The sequence below is a fragment of the Ambystoma mexicanum genome, chromosome 11 (assembly GCF_040938575.1).
Source record: "Ambystoma mexicanum isolate Mex_15411 chromosome 11, UKY_AmexF1_1, whole genome shotgun sequence".
NCBI lineage: Eukaryota > Metazoa > Chordata > Amphibia > Caudata > Ambystomatidae > Ambystoma > Ambystoma mexicanum.
Genome location: NC_090934.1, coordinates 1,385,708,048 through 1,385,725,981, shown reverse-complemented (window position 1 = coordinate 1,385,725,981; position 17,934 = coordinate 1,385,708,048).

Here is a 17,934-nt window from a genome sequence, read left to right as displayed (position 1 = left end):
TGTGCCCTGGGTAATCGTAGCACCTTGTTGATGGTCCACATGAACCTCACCACATTGCTGTTTGCTTGTGGCCATCTGGGTGTGATGTGGTGGTATGCAGATCATCAAGGTATTTCTTGATCTCTGTACCATGAAATGGTGGTCCTTTGTCGCTCTTGATGCGCTGTGGCAGGCCATGGGTGTCAAACATCTTCTCGAGGGCCGGTATCACCATTTCAGCTGCTGTTGAGGATACAATATCCATCTCCAGGTACCTTGAATGGTCATGGATGGCCACCAGTAGATACGTCCCTTCCTGAACCGTGCAGAAATTGCAGATGATCGCGTCCCATCTTGAGGAACCACGCTCGGCCAACTGTATGGGTTCAGGGTTTGGCGGTGCACCTGTTATCTGGCAAGGGAGGTAGGCTGCTATGAGTTGCTCCACCTTGGTGTCAATGTGCGGGAACCACACTCGGTGTCAGATCCTGGCTTTTGTCCCGACCATTTCTTGGTGGCCTTTGTGTGCCAGCACCACAATTATGTCCTGCAGACTGCTGGGGATGACGATCCGGGCCCCTCTCAGGATTAACCCTTCGCTGGTGACCGACAGGTCTTGTCATACTGGGAACATGCCCGTAAGGAAGTCTCTGGCTGCCGGCATTCGTTGTGTACATTGCGGAGGAAAGATTTCCACTCATCTGATATGATGGTGTTTTTGATCAGGTCACAACAGGGGTCCATTTGTGTGGCTACTACAATGTCCTTGATGCTGACTGCTTTGGGCTTTATAGTGTGGATGATCTGGCATATGTGTTCTTCCGTTTCTTCTGCCTCACTCACTTCTCCCAGTGTGGCTGCCCTCGGGTGCCTGGACAGAAAGTCTGCCGGGTTATCCGTGCCCGCTTGGTAGGCCAACTCGAGCTTGTATTGTTGCAGGTGGAGCAACCACTTCCCTATTCTGGCCGGGGGGGTGTGATGATGACCCCGTGAATATCGGGATGAGAGGCTTGTGGTCTGTGTAGGCCCTGAACTTTCATCCGCAGAGGTAGATGTGTAAATGGCGGCATCCCTGCAACACTGCTATGGCTTCCTTTTTTCTCAATGTGTGCGTACCGTTGTTCCGTCGGTGTGAGGGCGCGGGATGCGTAGGCGATGGGCTTCACTTACCCTGTTCAAGATACTTGAACAAGGAGGGCCCAGAAGCCGACAGGGCTGGGGTCGACATACAGTTCTGTTGTTAGTGTAGGGTCATAGTAGGCAATTGTTGTCTCGGCTTAGAGGGATGTTTTAATCCGCTCGAACACCTCCTGGCAGTCGGGGCTCCACACCCATTTGGTGTTCAATCTGGTGAGTTCTCTAAGTGGCTCGGACATCGTTGCCAGGTTGGGGATGAACCTCCCGCAGTATGTCGCCATTCCCAAGAAACTGCGTATCTCTGTGGCTGTTGTTGAGGGGGAGGCCTCCTTTATGTCCGCAACTTTTTGTGGGTCAGCCGACACTCCCGCGCTGTTAAACACGTATCCGAAGAATGTGATTTCCTCCTTCAGGAACTCACACTTTTCCCGGTGGATGATCAAGCCTGCAGTCTCTTGCCTGCTGGGCACCATCTCGAGGCGACGCATGTGTTTGTGCCTGTCGCTGGTGTGGATGAGGATGTCATCACTGACGTTCAGCACTCCGGGGATGCCCTTTATTACCTCCTGAATGGCCTGCTGGAAAACAACTGCCACGGAGGAGATGCCGAAACTCAGTATTTTGTATCAGCGTAGGTCCAGGTGTGTGGAGAAAGTAGTGATGTATCTTGAGTCACGATGTAGTTTTAACTGATGGTATCCAGCGTTGAGGTCAAATTTCGAGAACACTTTCGACCCTGTAAATTCCGTGATGATTTCATCTAGTGTGGGGGTGATGTGTCGTTCACGTTTGATTGCCGCATTTGGGAGGCGCATGTCGATGAAGATTCTCACTTTCCCCGGCTGCTTCAGCTTCTTTGTCACCACCATGGGTGATACCCAAGGCGTAGGCTCTGTTACCTTTTCTATGATTCCTTCTTTTTCAAGTTCTCACAGTTCCTTTTCAACCAGGTCCCTCATGTGGAATGGGGTCCTTCTGTGGTGTACTGCCCAGGGCTGTACTGACTGGTCGATGTGGAGCTTTATAAGTTTTCCTTTCAGGCATCCGATGCCCTTGAGGATCCCCGGGTACTTTCCCAGGAGGCTGGTGATGTCCGTTGAGTCCGCTACATCGCAGATGAAACAGATTAGTCCCAGGTCTTCCGTTGCATCCCCACTAAGTAGGCATTTGATTCCTGCATTGATGACGTATACCTTTGACTGGAGGACTCGATCACTCTGCTTAGCGTTGTTCTGAAACGTCCCTCCACTGGTAGTGGGGTTTTGCATCCATATGCAAATAATAGTGTGTCCGTTGGCTTGAGGCCAGGACGGGGACGCAATTTTTCGAACATTGTCACCAGCATGACATTTACTGATGCTCCAGTGTCAATTGTCATTTGCGTATCCGGGCCCTGTATGGACACTAGGCATTTGCATCTTCTTTGTCTCTTCGACGACTCTACACCTCTGTGTTCAAGTGCTGAAACCAAGTAGACTTTCCTCCTCCTTCTCTTCTGTCCACTTCCCGCATCTTTCGCTGGGTCACCATCGTCATCACCGGATTTGTCGGTTGATGAGTTCGCAGTCTCTACGCGGCGGGTGTTGGCTTGTTTCTTCTTCTTGGGGATGCCTTTGTTTTGTTATGGTTGGGTTTGGGGGCGTTGTGATTGCCCTGATGATCTGCAGACAGGCGCATAGTGCTCCTTCCAGCCACATGCGCCACATGTGGTTCCTTGTGCTGGGCAGTTTCTTCTTCCGTGACGTGCACCTCCACACCATCCGCACTCTGTAGGCCCTGGGATCCTTGATTGCCACTGTGGTGAGTTGTTTGTCTCATTGAATTCCTCCCTCAGTGGTTGGCTCAGTGGTTGGCAGTTGGCGTTTTGAGCTATTGCCGCTGTAGTAGGCATCAGTTGGAGCTTGTGCAATGTGGTGCACATATGTGCAGCCCTCGCGTACTACAGTTCTCTTTGACGCACATATTTGAGGATCCTGGATAGGGGAATGCCTTTCTCGCACAACACCATTCTGCGCAGTTTTTCGGAGTGCATGCCATTGATGATCTGGCGTCTTATCTCCTTCTCGACGCTGACGAATTTGCACGAGAGTGCGAGTTTCCTGAGTCTTGTGCGGTAGGCGTTGAGTGTTTCCTCCTCCATCTGAATCGTGGTGCAGAAGATGAAAGTTTCGTAGTCCGCTTTCAGTTGTGGCATGAAATGTGCTGTGAGAGCTTCTTTGGCCAGTTTGACCATCGCCGATTACCAGTGTGTTGAAAATGCGCATGACGTCGTCACCCACGTTGAGCAGAAGGTGTGATCTCATCTTCCTGGGCGTTGTGATGTCTTTGCAGTCCATCGGCATCTCAAACTTCTGGATCCACAACAACCATCGTGGGACCACTGGCGATGGGTCCGTGTAGGGGTCGAACAGCCCCAGTGCCATTGTCGTCTCACCATGAGGTCGAAGGGATGGTGCTGTAGGTGTAAGTGACGCTGCAATCCTTGACGGCATGCTAGGTCTGGGTGTGGACAGGCCAGTCGCCATTTTGTTCCGGTGCTGAAGTTACCACAGTCGATGTGTGTGTTCGATGGATCACTCCTCACCTTCGTGACCTTTGTGTCGATGGGGCACTGAGGTACCCAACAGCTCTTCTCTGTTGCCGTATGCGGTGCAGCAGCGCTTCCTGTGTCATCTGGCTTGAAGATGGGTCTGCAGGCAAACCAAAGGTTTTCATCTACCTCAACTGGTTTTGTTTTCCTGTGTTTTTCGAATGTTGGGGCATTGCAGGAGGAGATGGAAGAAAAAAACATTATTATTATTTTTCTTTTCTTTTGGGTGGGGGATGGAGCCCCCACTGTGTCTGAGGGCTTGTGGGCCGAGTTATAGCAAAATTCTGTGTTGTTTACTTAGTCCGTCCCTCGTCGCCAGTGTTATGTTCTCCCCTGCCGGTGTGCCGGCAGAAGGGAGAATGAGTCAGGGCCTGCGTGGGAGCCCTGGCTGAGGAGCTGAAAGCACACACAACACGCGTGGTCTCGGTCGTGCCCGGAATTGCCTTGCCTTACGGGCACTGCGCTCATGGGACGTAAGGCTTACATAACATTGGGCTGCTGAGTGACTTTATCGCTCATGCGCTGGGGGACTGAGAGGGGCTAGCATGGAGCTGTGTGACAGCAATCTTTATATCTGTCTGACTTCAAAATGGCGACAGGATCTCTTAAACCCTTGGTCCGTGGTTCAGCAGCCTATTATGCAAGCAAGAAGGTGTGGACTATACAACACATGAGAACAATGCCTGGGGGTTCAAGGTATACCTAAAAGAGATGGAACTGCCTGGTAAGGACCAGTGATGAGGCACAATAGAATCAGGGAAATCGGCCTACAAATTGGAGTGCATGCAAACACAATCGTCTGATTAAGCCACACAATAAAGGGGGCAGTGAGCTCCATACAGAAAGGGGGAGGATCAGAAGGCTGTGGAAGGGAGGTAGAAAGCAGAGAATTAAGTCAGTGGAGAGGAAGCCCAGGGAAGAATAGCACAATACTGGGGCTATGCCAAGAAGGCCAAAGCGAAAATTGGAGGTGTAGCTGAAGAGTAGCCGGGTCTAGAGTGCAGGTAAGCTGGAGAAGAACGCGGTCTAGAGCTCAGGGACTAGTTGATAAAATCCCTGGAGTAAGAATTGAGATAGGCAAAGGATATCAAGAGAAAGTTAGCTGGGAGCTATACTCCGGACCATGGGGAACAGAGCAATCCCACCAGTCCAGATAAAAGGATGCCTTACAGAGAATAGACCAAGATAGAGGGCTATAGATCATAATGAGAAACACCCTGTAGGGGAAATGCATGCACTATTTGGCTAAACTTAAAACACCCCAAGGGGAAGGAGTCGGTTGTATACGAATTGTTCGTTTTACAACTGTTCGAATTACAATTGACCTTTTCACAATTGACCGAATTGTGAAGGTCAATTGTAACGTATATGTGGGGGGAAACCCCCCACAACCCCCCACCTAATGCCAAACCCCCCAAAACCCCTATATATATATATATATATAAATATACATTACCAAACAGATATATATATATATATATATTTATATATATATATATATATGGTCAATTGTGAAAAGGTCAATTGTGACCCTTTAAATTCGGTCAATTGTTCATTCAAACAATTGTAAACGAACAATTTGGGTAATACCAAGGATTTTAGGTTTTTGCCGAGGTAGCTGCACAAGATCGTCTCCCCATTCCTTTGAGGTCAAAGATATCTGCACTGGATGTCACCAGCGTCGGGACACACCAGGACTATGGCTACAAGCTAGACAAGGACCCATAAGCAACAAGAGGGCACACCTCCAAAAATAATTGTGCATGTGTGCACTGCTACCTAAGGTTGTAGGTTGGCTGAACACTACCCTGTGCAGATGCTGGGAACTTTTGTTTTTTGTTTGTTAGACGAGGGATGGATGTTGGACTTCCAGTCTTTCTGACTAAGTTCCTCATCACAAACCTTGAGATTTTCCCCACTCATTCCTTGCAATCTTTTTCTTAGAAACCTTCTCTTCTGAATGACTCATTCCGCATTGGCCATCAACAAACCTCTCCTTTAAGCAACCCCACAATAAAAGGTCTAAAAGAGGACTTTACTGTCATGTGTTTTGGTGATCGCCACATTTTGAAATGTCAATATTTAATCAGTACATTCACTGGATACTCTCTACAGATCAGGGCAGTAGTGCTTCACTCTATTTAATCACATCAAATGTCTGTGCCCAGCTACTTCAAAGGCTTCCTTTAGCATATACAGGTCCTTTTCTTTCACTTCCAACACCTCCTAAATAGCTTAGGCATTCTCCCTCAAACGTGGTATGATAGTGTCTCTCTACTCCAGATCATGTCTCCCTTATTTAAGTGCAAAGCTCTACAAGCAAGGAGAAATTGTCTTACCTGTAACTCCTGTTCTCCAGCATTGTTATCTTTCATAGATTCACATGCAGTGAATATTCCCTGTCGTCAGGCTGGGAATCCTCGTTTCCTTTTTGATTCCGTCTGTCTGAGGAAAAAAGAACCTACATTTTGTAGCCTAACACCCTTGTTATGGGTGCTTTTGGTTACCACCAGTGGGACCTCGAGTAGTCGTAGACTAGACCCTCCTCTTCCTCTTGCCCTCAGATTCTGACACTGTGGTAATAGATGTCCATAGGGTATACGTGGGTTTACCTGAAGGGGTGGGAGGATGGCACATGTGAATCTATGAAATATACCAATGCTGGAGAACAGGAGTTATAGGTAAGAAACGTTCTCCTTATCCAGCATTGGATCTTTCATAGATTCTCATGCTGTGAATAAACTATGAAGAAGTATACAAGTACTGGATGTGCACACAGGTAAAACCCCCACCAGAATACCTTACAGCATATCCTTCGGATCATACCTTATTGGAATAGGTGCTATGGGACTGCTCTCCCTTTATTCACTTCTTCAGCATGCTGCTTCTCCAGGCAGTAGTGCCTCGTAAAAGTGAGCAGGACTGACCCAGTAGCCGCTTGGCAGATGTCACTGACTCCCGGCCATCATGCCGCCGATGCCACCGGAGCTCTCGTTGAGTGTGCATGCAGAGGGGCCTGGAGTGGCTTCCCCGCAGACCTGAGGCAGAAAACAATGGCCGACGAGATCCACCTCACTATGCTTTCTTGGATAGAGTGTTGCCTTTATTCATCGGCCCATTTGCTACAAAGAGCTGCGTTGACATCCTGAAGGACTGTGTCCTGTCGATGTAGTATTTTAATTCTCGCTTGAGGTTGAATGAGTGTAATGCCTCCTCTGCCGGCAGCAAAGGCTTGCTAAAGAAAGCCGGCAAGGTTATCGTGGAATTCTTGTTAAAGTCTGTGGTGACTTTGGAAACGAACATCGGGTTCGTCATGATAAGTACCCTGTCCTTCTGGAAACGCAAGTAGGGTTGGTTAATTGCAAGGGTTTGCAGCTCCAACACCCTACTAGCCGATTTAATAGCCACCAGGAAGGCTACTTTCCATGACAGGTATCTTAGTGGTGTAGAGGTCATAGGTTCAAATGGTTTCCTCATAAGCCCTAAGAGTACAGTGTTAAGGCTCCATTCTGGCGATAATTGTTTTACTGCTGGAAAGCTTCTGAAAAGGCCTTTGAGGAAATGTTTTATGAGCCTTCATGCGTAGAGGGAAACGCCTCTCTCCTGTCTCGTGTACCTAGAGATAGCTGCCAAATGCACTTTAATAGAATTGTGGTCAAGGCCCCATTTGGCCAGGCCCAGCAGCACTTCCTCCAGCATCACCTGTAGGTTTAGCCTTTCCTGGTGCTCTGTGCGTTGGGTTTTACACCACCTGCAAAACCGCTTCGACTGCTGCGGTATGACTTGTTGGAGACGGGGGCTCTTGCTGCCGCTTGGATTGTTCTACACTCCTGTGATATGTTTAGGCTCCAAACACTTCCGAAGTCAAGAGCCACACCATCAGGCGAAGTGATTGGAGGTTGTGGTGTGCGTATTCCTTCTTGCAGGCTTCTTTGTATTCCAAAGCTGGTGATTGGTTCTTGTTCCTTTCAGGCATCTTTGTATCCCAGCACTGCTGCTTGGTTATTCTTCCTTGCAGCCATCTTTGTATCCCAAAGCTGCTGCTTGGTTATTCCTCCTTGCAGGCACCTTTGTAGCCCAACGCTGCTTCTTGGCTATTCTTCCTTGCAGGTATCTTTGCATCCCAAACCTGCTGCGTGGTTATTCTTCCTTGCAGTCATCTTTGTATCCCAAAGCTATTGCGTGGTTATTCTTCCTTGCAGGCATCTTTGTATCCCAAAGCTTTTGCGTAGTTATTCTTCCTTGCCGGCATCTTTGTATCCCAAAGCTGCTGCGTGGTGTAAGGGAGACATGGTATCACAAGTATGACACTGACACAAAAGGTACAATTTGTAAAACCTTTACTGAAGTTTCAATGGGGTTGGAGAAACTCCTTCTCTGCCCTATAGTGAAGAGGGGAGTAGTCTTGACCATCAAATAATAAATAAAACAGTCCTAGTTGTGTCTGTCAAATCAACATGGCCTATACTAATAAAACCTAATGCCTGCCCTATATCTTGTACAAAAATGTGAAAAGGAGAATATGAATGCAAATGTTCAAATACAATGAATAAATGTGGCTGAGTCAGCTCTCCTTCCCACGTTGGACAGCACAGAGTAAGGTGTTCCATGTAGGCAAGATCACACACTCTGGCTCAGGCTCTTAACACAAAGGCAGTTCAAGACATGGATCAAGGCCCGCCTGGCATTCCACGTTAAAGTCTTACTTTCCAATTTCCAAACACAGTTCACCAAAAAGTTCACGTCGGTCCCCCTCAGTCAGGCTCAGAACTTTCACAGCAAAGGTTCACATCGGTCTCCCTCAGTCAGGCTTAGACCTTTCACAGCAAAGGTTCATGTCGGTCTCCCTCAGTCGGGCTCAGACCTTTCGCAGCAAAGGTTCATATCAGTCTTCCTCAGTCGGGCTCGGACCTCTTAAAGCAAAAGTTCACGTTGGTCTCTCTCAGTCAGGCTCAGAACTTTCACAGCACAATTTCAAGTCGGTCTCCCTCGATCGGGCTCGGACCTTTCAAAAAACATAGTTCAAAAGAAAAACACTTGCAGGGTTCCCTTCTCCAAGCTTAATTCATCTACTTTAGGGGTTCCCTTCCCCTAACCTTTTACACCTTGGGTCTCCCTCTGTCGGGCTCAGACCATTTCCTGATGTTGAAGACTTCCAAATGTGCGTGGCGTTTTTCTACAGACCTCTGCAGGACCACTTTGGGCCTCATTACGACCCTGGCGGTAAGGGGTTAACGCCAGCGTTAGCTGCGCCGACCCCTTACCGCCAATTACGAGGTCCCTTAGCGCCATGGCGCTTTTAACACCTGCTTTTTGCAGGTGTTAAAATCCATGGCGCTAAGGGACCATGGAGTTAATTACGCCACCGTAATTTACAGTGGCGTAATTAACGCCTTCCCCACTCCCATTATGCCCTATGGGGCAAAAATGGGAATGGGGAAGGGTAAATGGGGATTGGGGACTTACCGCCCCGCCGACCTTGGAATGGGGCGGTAAGTCCACCAACCACCATGGCGTAAACGTAGTTTACGCCATGGTGGTAAAGTCACGGCCCAGGCGGGTCGTAATGAGGCCCTTTGACTTTTCAGCTTCCAACTCACACTCCTTTGTTATTTGCCCCAGTGCTTTCTGGTCTGGGTAGTTCTTTGTATTACATATGAAAGTTCAATGTTCATGGTTTACTTTCCCCTTTTCTCTGGGTCAATTTCAATCACTTTGTTTTTCACTTTATCGCTATAAACTTTTCACCTTTCAAAGAGACTTTCGAGTGGGCTACTTCCATTCGCCAGACCACTCAGTTACTCAGTATAAGTGACTTTATAGCTATTGTTACTTCAAGGTTAATTCAGAGGTCTGCCTTTCTTCATGTCTCATCCACACGCCTGCAGCCTTCTATTGTGTGATATAATGTTGCCACTTGAATCTTTCTTTAGCACACACTGGCCTCTCATGTCGCTTATCAACTCACCGGCTGTGTGCGTTTCTCTCTTGTCTTTGATGTCTTCCAGTTTACGAGTCAAGGCTAGTACCACAGGTTTGGCCTTGCCTCCACAACACTGCTGTTCACCCGGGAGGGTTGCTGGCATCCTTGAAATACAATGCAGCCTTCTTGTTTGGGACTCTGTCTCCTCCATGTATCTCTTGCAGCCTTTTGGAGGCAACAACCTCCTGCAGGGAACTCCTGGGTTTCTTCATCCGTGGCTCTCGTCCTTTGGTCTGTTGCTCTGCTCCAGTAGGTTGTCCTTCACCCAGGAAGTTCTGCTCGTACTTGTGTTCCACCTTGCTCAGAGTGTGTCCCTATCTTCTGCCTTTTATCCATGTGAGGAGACCTAATTGGTATCAGATGTATGCACTTAGAATCAAGTGCCTGACATTGCCTGATCCAATTAGCGGGACATGTCCAATGCAATGTGTAAGAGTTAGTAGTCTTAGGGGGTCATTACGACCCTGGCGCTAAGGGGTTAATGGCACCGTAAAAGGCTGCGGTGCCGTTAACCCCTTAGCGCCTAATTACGAGGTCCCTTTGCGGGACCCGACCTTAACGGCTGGTCTGGACCAGCCGTTAAAGTAGGGACCCGCAAAGGGACTCTCGAGGTAATTATGGTACCGCAATTTGCGGTACCATAATTACCGCCTTCCCCAGTCCCATTGAGCCCTATGGGGCAAAAATGGGAATGGGGAAGGGCCAATGTTCAATGGGGAATTACCGCCCTGCCAAAATTGGAATGGGGTGGTAATTCCCCTTTGAACATTGGCGGACTTGTTACAATAGCGGCAGCACCCATGGTGCTAATAGCGCCATGGGTTACCGCCAGTATTGTAATGAGGCCCTTACTCTCAGTCGCCCTCTTCCTCGGCCCAGTGTTTGTGTGGAAAAGGAGGGCGGGGGAGTTGGAACATCAGTAAATCCTATCAAATAGGAGGGATCATGGGTACGGGAAAGGAAGGAATATCGCATCTCGCCATGGGCTATCCCACCCCCACTCCCTGAAGACTCGTCACCCGGGTGATCCTCGCGCACTGGTCCATCCCCAGGAACTGGATCCAAAAGCAATGGCAGTGTCCTGGCCACCTGGATGACAAGTCCCTGAGGACTAGCGGGTGAGACACCCCTTGGTTTTTCACAGTGGTTATTCTTCCTTGTAGGCACCTTTGTAGCCCAAATCTGCTCCATGGTTATTCTTCCTTGCAGTCATCTTTGTATCCTAAAACAATGCTCTGCTGTTTTTCCTTCTTGCAGGCATCTTTCTATTCAAAAGCTTTTGCTTGGTTATTATTCCTTGCAGGCATCTTTGTATCCGAAAGCTGTTGCGTGTTTATTCCTTCTTGCAGGAGTCTGTCCATTCCAAAGCTGTGCTTCGTTATTATTCCTTGCAGGCATCTTTCTATCCGTGGGTTATTCTTCCTAAAACACTACTTTGAGATACAAAGCTGCCTCCATGAAGAGTAACCGAGGTATTTGGTATTGTGGTGTTAGGCATGCATTCCTTTGGGGGTGACACCATATTGGTGCGACCTTTGCCCGGGACATTGCCAATTTGTACCTCCGCCTCTGAATTTGAAGGACACAGTATAAACTTAAGCGCATACCTAAAACAACGTGGGTACCTCCCAAAAATATTATGTACCGGACATAAGCGAGCCCGCCACACCTAAAGGAATACGTGGTTATCACCACGAGAAAGAACTAGCCTAGAGAAGATGACATGTGTGACAACCTACAGTCCTATAAGCAACAATCTAAGAAGGATGATCCTGAAAAATCGGAATAAGGTACAAACAGTGGATTTCTGCCCTACAAAGCCAAGATTTGGCATTAAAAGACAAAAAAGAATTAAGAGACATGTGAAAACCCAGGAAAGACAATCACTATATAAACCACATTATGGGAACTCCTCCCAGTAGTGGGTTACTTCAAATGTGCTCAGTTTGCGGGTTGACAAAAAACATCAAAGAAGCAGATCTATACGGTCTCAAATGGCGCTTAAACGGTTTCACAAACTGTAAGTCACAATGAATCATTCATGGAATCAAAAATGCCTGTGCGGTCTTATTTATGTTGGGAAAACTAAACAATAAGTCAAACAACGAATTTGTGAACACTGGTCATGTCTGAAAAACAGAGTGGACGAAAAAAAAACATGGTGGCACATTTTGTACGCTTTAAACACAACTACACAGACATGCTCTGGTTCGTCATTCAAACCATCCAAGCACCCCCTAGAGGAGTCGACCATGATTTGTTATTAAGAAAGGCAGAACAAAAATGGATATTCAGATTAGATACAGTAAATTATGACCTTAACAACAGCACCGAATGGGGTCTGTTTATGCATTAGAAGATGGTATTAGATATATCTACCAGACAAACACATAGTTAACATCTGCCGTTGTGAAACACTTTGGTGGTGTCCCGGTCCATAAGGGCGTTCTAGTCGCATGCCTTTTTTTGTCTTTTCCACTAATCAGTAGTGAACTATTCTTTGCCTTTTTTCTGACCCCTGTATTGTGCAACTGCGATTTAGCCAATTCCAGTCTTTTGTAATACACAGTACTAAGTTTGGGCAGAAGATGTTAGGACAATATCGATTAATTTATGCTTTTGCCTTTCGAATAACAATTGGTTGTGCTTAGGAAACTAGGGAAGCCTGATTTCACATCAGTGCGCACACTTTAGGTGACGCCTGTCCCAAAAATGGCTGCTATATGAAGACGCAGGCCAGGCAAAGACAGAGGACTTCAGTCCGCATACTTAATGAGCATCTATCCACCCACACTCGAACAGATCGCGTGTGGTGAGTAAGTGGTGAAAAACCATTACTATTTTCTGGGCGCATAAACCTCCTGTGTCACACAACAGATAAATATGTGCAATAACAGCGCACGGTCACTTATCAACAATGAGCGAGGTTGGGCATACCTAACAGGCTGTTAAATATTACGGCCTTGACATGTGTAAGGCGCATAGTTTATCACTTTTCTGTATGTGACGCTTTGTATCCCTTCTTCTTACTAGTGTGAACAGCAGATAAGCAGCAGTACATACGTTGTGAAATATCAAAAACACTTTTGAAAAAACTCTGAATGAAGTAGAGGCACCCGCCCGCAAAGCCTTGTGCGGAACACACAGGTCAGTGGCATGCTAATAATACTGCAGACCAGAGTCGAGAACCTGTTCTGCTTTTGCTACAGGGAACTATATGTAGAAAATATACTATGCGTTCACACAAGTCTTCACAACAGACAAGTGAATTGTTTGGTTGAGTAATACTAGCACCTGTGAAACTGTGACAAAAACCAAAATAAGAGGTCATTTAATAAGAACGGCTTTCATCTTTTTATAGAAGGAAGCAAAACCTTAATCTCCTGCGTAATAGACAGAAGATTTTGATGAAATCCCTAAACACAGCTGGCACTAACACTAAGGTTTATACATCCTTCAACTGTTATAGACTACATGTGTTGGTATCACGTAATATTATCCCCACCAAAAATATTGCTGTATATATGGTCGTCAGGAACGGCCATAGGCGATATTTTTATTGTGGATAATATTTAGGATTTTTGGGAGCAGGGCTAGCAGGGATGTCCCCTGCTCCATTTAAAATAATATTGGGATTGCAGGGGTGTCCCCCACAGGTTCCATGCCTTAATATTGCCGCCAAAATATGGCAATATTTTTGCGGGGATATTAACACATGGAACCCATGTGTTTTGTAGTCTGAATACCAAAGAGTAAAATAGATCCACTCATTTTCAAATAAGTAATGCTACGTTGTATCTCTGTTGTTTTTAGAGTGGCCATGAATAGCTGGGGTATCCAAGATTGAGTCCAACTTTGAACAAGGTTATCGTCCTGATGAAGGCCTAACAAACAGCAGCCTGAGAATGCCAGGAAAAAGCATATCTTACTAGAAAGGCCGAAACACGTGTCGATAGATGCCTAGAGAATATACCTTTGTCTAGTCCCCCGTTTTATTCCCTAGAGGACATTGCAATAATGAAGTCCTCATTCCAATGAAGTACCTGTATGTCTGTATAAAGTCTACCTAGGCCAATCAACTAGGTCATCCAGTGTCATTTGACCTTCCACAGTGGAGGAACAGATTACAGATGTGTGAATTGGTGTTTTTCCTATTGAAAACAACCAAATAAGTTGTCTAGATCTACTTGTAGAAAACAGTGTACCAGATATGTTTTGAAGTCACTGGGCCTCATTACAGGTCCGGTGGTAACCCTGCTGGTGCTACTGGCTGGTTGCCGCCGGACCCGTAATATTTTACCGGCACCTGACGTCTGGGTGTCACCGGTTCATTATGAGTCCGGCAGCCCAAGAGGTCAGGCGCTGGCAAATTGTAAGTCTCCATTCCCATAGAGTCCAATGGTACTCTATGGGATTGGGAAAACGGAAGCACCGGCACTGTTGCTAATGGTGCTGGTGCATCCGTGACCAGTCTGCCTACCATGCATGTTCTCCTGAAGGGTCAGACCTGTTGGGCACAGCCTCCACAGAAGGCAGACTCAGAGTTTGCCGATCCGGAAACAAGGGCGCTGGTGAGCTTACCGGCACCCTTGTTTCCGGACCGGCAAACTCCGAATGAGGCCCAGTACTGTGTACTAATCCCCATGCACAAAAAGGTTTTTAGAATGCTTATGTTGATTACTGATGAGTTGGTTTATAGGAGTATGTTTAGTGTGTACAATTTACGAGAGATACAAATACCAATTTGGGACTCATTACGAGGTTGGAGGTAGCCTTGCCGGCTACCTCCAAACTCGCATCCGGGTCCGGCCCCCTTGAATGGGCAATTATCGGGCTATTCCGGCCCAGCCGGACCCGGTAATTGCCCTTTCGCGGGTGCCGGGCCCGGTACATCCCCATTCCCATTTGAGCCCATAGGGCTCAATGAGAATGGGGAGGGTGGTAGTGCCGGTACCGTTAATAACAGTACCGGTGCTACCATCATGTCCTACTCGCAGGAGCCGGTACGGCCAAAAGGTCAGACCTGGTGGCTGCAAGGGCACCCACAAGCAGAACTCCTAGTATGGCGGTACGGTAGCAACGGTGCCGGTAGCGATGCCAGCGCCGTTGTTGCCTTACTGCCATACTTGTAATGAGGCCCAATGAGTTTTAAAAAAAATTAAAATAATTAAAGAATAAATATGAAATTTTTCATACAAATTATACTCTGGTGTCTAATGCTATTTATTGATTAACCATTGAGACAGGTAAGGGAAAACCACAATGTATGTGATTGTGTAAGGGAGGGGTAACCTCCACACATTAGACAGTGGAGTCTTAATATTTTTTATTTTCTATTTATTTATTGTGCAGTTAGTGAACAGATTTGATTTATGACTTTTCACAGTTAAAATTCATTGGGCCTCATTATGAGTACGGTGGTAGGGGGTTAACGGCACCGGTAAGGATGCCAGTGCCGTTAACCCCCTACCGCCGCATTCCGAGGTCCCTTAGCGGGTCCCACTAGGGCCGGCTGGTTTTACCACCCGCCCTTAGCGGGACCCGCTAAGGGACCAGGGAGCTAATAACGGCCCGTTATTAGCTCCTTCCCCATTCGCATTGAGCCCTATGGGGCTCGAATGGGAATGGGGAATGGTTTTCAGAATGGGGACTTACCGGGTCCTCCAAAGTTGGAATGACCCGGTAAGTCCCCATTCCGACTACCTGGACCCGGACACGAGTTTGGAGGCAGCCATGGTGCTAATAGCACCAAGCCTGCCTCCAAACTCGTAATGAGGCCCCTTGTTTCTTATATTCATTTATACAAAATGTGCTCCAGGCCTTTAATCATCTATGTGCTGATAAAGATTCATGATTGTTTAGTGAGTCTTAATATTTACAACTTACTGAGAGACATGGTCAACCAGGAGAAACACTGAATGCGCTTTTCAGCTAGGACAATGGCAGTGAAACTTTCGGGATTGTTCATGCATGGACGTTTCATCCTGCACCCTCTCGCCTCCTCTTGCCTATGTTCTGTGCCCAAAGATGCATTTTGTGGGTGTCTTTTGGGAGCAGCTAGCATGGTGATCCACTTCTAGATTATCGCCATAAGGAGGGTCTCCCCTCAGTCCTTCTGCTTGTAGCAGTGCCAGAGTTTATTTGCTATAATTCGTTATCTTACTGTAATTAAAGTAAGACTTGGGGATATGGAACAGTTCCTCCACCTGGCCGTACCATCTCAGTGAAGGAGTCTTTTGCAGCAGTTTTTTTTTTCATCTGATTAGACCATTTTTCTTCCATCCTTCTGTTTATGGTAGATAACTTGTACCAGGCTCTGGGAGAGTGTGTTCTGAACAGAAGCCAGTTCCTGGCTGCTCTCCTGCATGTTGATTGTATTTCATATTTGGAAAATATTCATCCTCACTTGGCAGGAGGGCCTAGTGCTTGATGAAATGGTAGCCAACTTACACAAGCAGACTTTGTGTGTGTAAGTATTTTTCAGTTCTATTTTAAAAATAAGGGATACAATGATGTTTCAGTGATTATGCAGAGTTGTAAGGAAAAATCATAGACACTTTGCTCTAATGCACAGAAAACAGATGAAGCTCTTATATGCTTTATCTTTAGAAGGGTACCGCTTTTTATTCAGCCCGGTTACTTTTCTCTATATTGTTTTATTTGTGTGTGCTCTGTCCAAGCTGTCTTCCGCTCTGTTTATCTCTCATTCTTCTCCATCCCTCTTCATTTCACTCTCCACTTTCCCCAAAGTTCACCCCCACTTCGTGTTTACCTGTCTCTTAACTCCCTTTTTGTTGTTTTGTCTCCTTGTGTTCCTTGGGTGGTCAACATTTGGATTAATTTATGTAGAATGCACACAAGACCTGGAGACGGTGACAGAGCAAGGGAATACTATGAAAAAATGCCATCTATGAGGTTGGACGAGCCTGAGCCTTTTACATTTTTAATATACAACTATACGGGTAAATCTGTCTCTGAAAGGGAGCTCTGTTAACCAGACCCCACTTTCATAATGCTCCATGTTGAAAAGTGTAGTGCAACCATGTAACTCCGCTGATCCTGTCTACTGACACCTCTCAGCAGTTGCCTTGGCAACATAATTGTTACAAAGTGGCATGTGCAATCTTGCCAAAAACTTGATTGAACTCTAAGTTCCAGCATTCAGGGTCTGCCTTCAACCATGGACAGTCCAGACCCTAAATTCTATTATTGTTTGCTCCACAGGCCTGGTAGCAGATTAAAATCTATGTATACGCCATGTCTAGTTTTGACATTGTGGCATCTGGGAAACTACAAATATACTAGCCAAAGCCTATTTGGGCCATTTTATTCTTAGTATAGTTGCTAGTGACTCATCAGCGCATCAGCCTCCTGATGCCTTTGTGCGTGTTCTTTGGCGCTATATATGTATTAAATAGAACTAGAAATTGACAGGGGCTCATGTCCATCAGTGTCTGAGTATTAGGGTTCACCCCCAAAATACATTTGGGCCCAGCACAAGAACACCTTGTCGATCTCTATGGGAAGTTTGTCTCCAGGGGTTTAGCGGAAATCCACTGCTTCAAAGGCAAGCCCAGCCGGGACAATGGAGAGCTCACAGCAGGGTGGTTATTAACAGAGTCTCTTTGATGAGGGACAGACAGGAGAGAGTGCAGAGTTAGAGCAGTCAGAATAGTAGCCCCATTCCAAAGCCGGGTTCCAGCATGCTGCGTTTGTCTAGGGCTCCCAAATTCCCCCTGCCTCCTCCACACTTCCTTCAGACAAAGCACTCTGGGGCTAACATCATCAGACAGAAGATTCTCAAACAGCAACCAGGACTGTAGCCATTACAGAAGGCAAGAGGGGGGCTCGTCTGCTGTGGTAGATTGCCTACTTAGACTACCCCCTTTGTTGAACCATCTTTGGAGCACTGAAGACGAATTTCACCTGGAACTTTGTTGGGGGTACAGTATGCTCCAAAGTCCTCTTCCATAGATTTGAAGAGAAAGACTTCAACAGGAAAGGGGTAATCCTCTACCCTCAACTATCCCAGAGCAATATTTGGGGTGACCTGTTAGCTGGATCAGGTCTACTGAAAGCTAAGACCACTGGTATCCAGGCACCTGTTCCCTGGATGCGACAGATCTAGATACCTTCCTGGCTGGGAAGTGCACAACGAAGGATACACATTGCCCCTAGAGATCCTGAACTGTGTCCTCCAGCAACCAGAAGTCGAGAAACAGCCCATGGCACTGTTTGCCCACTT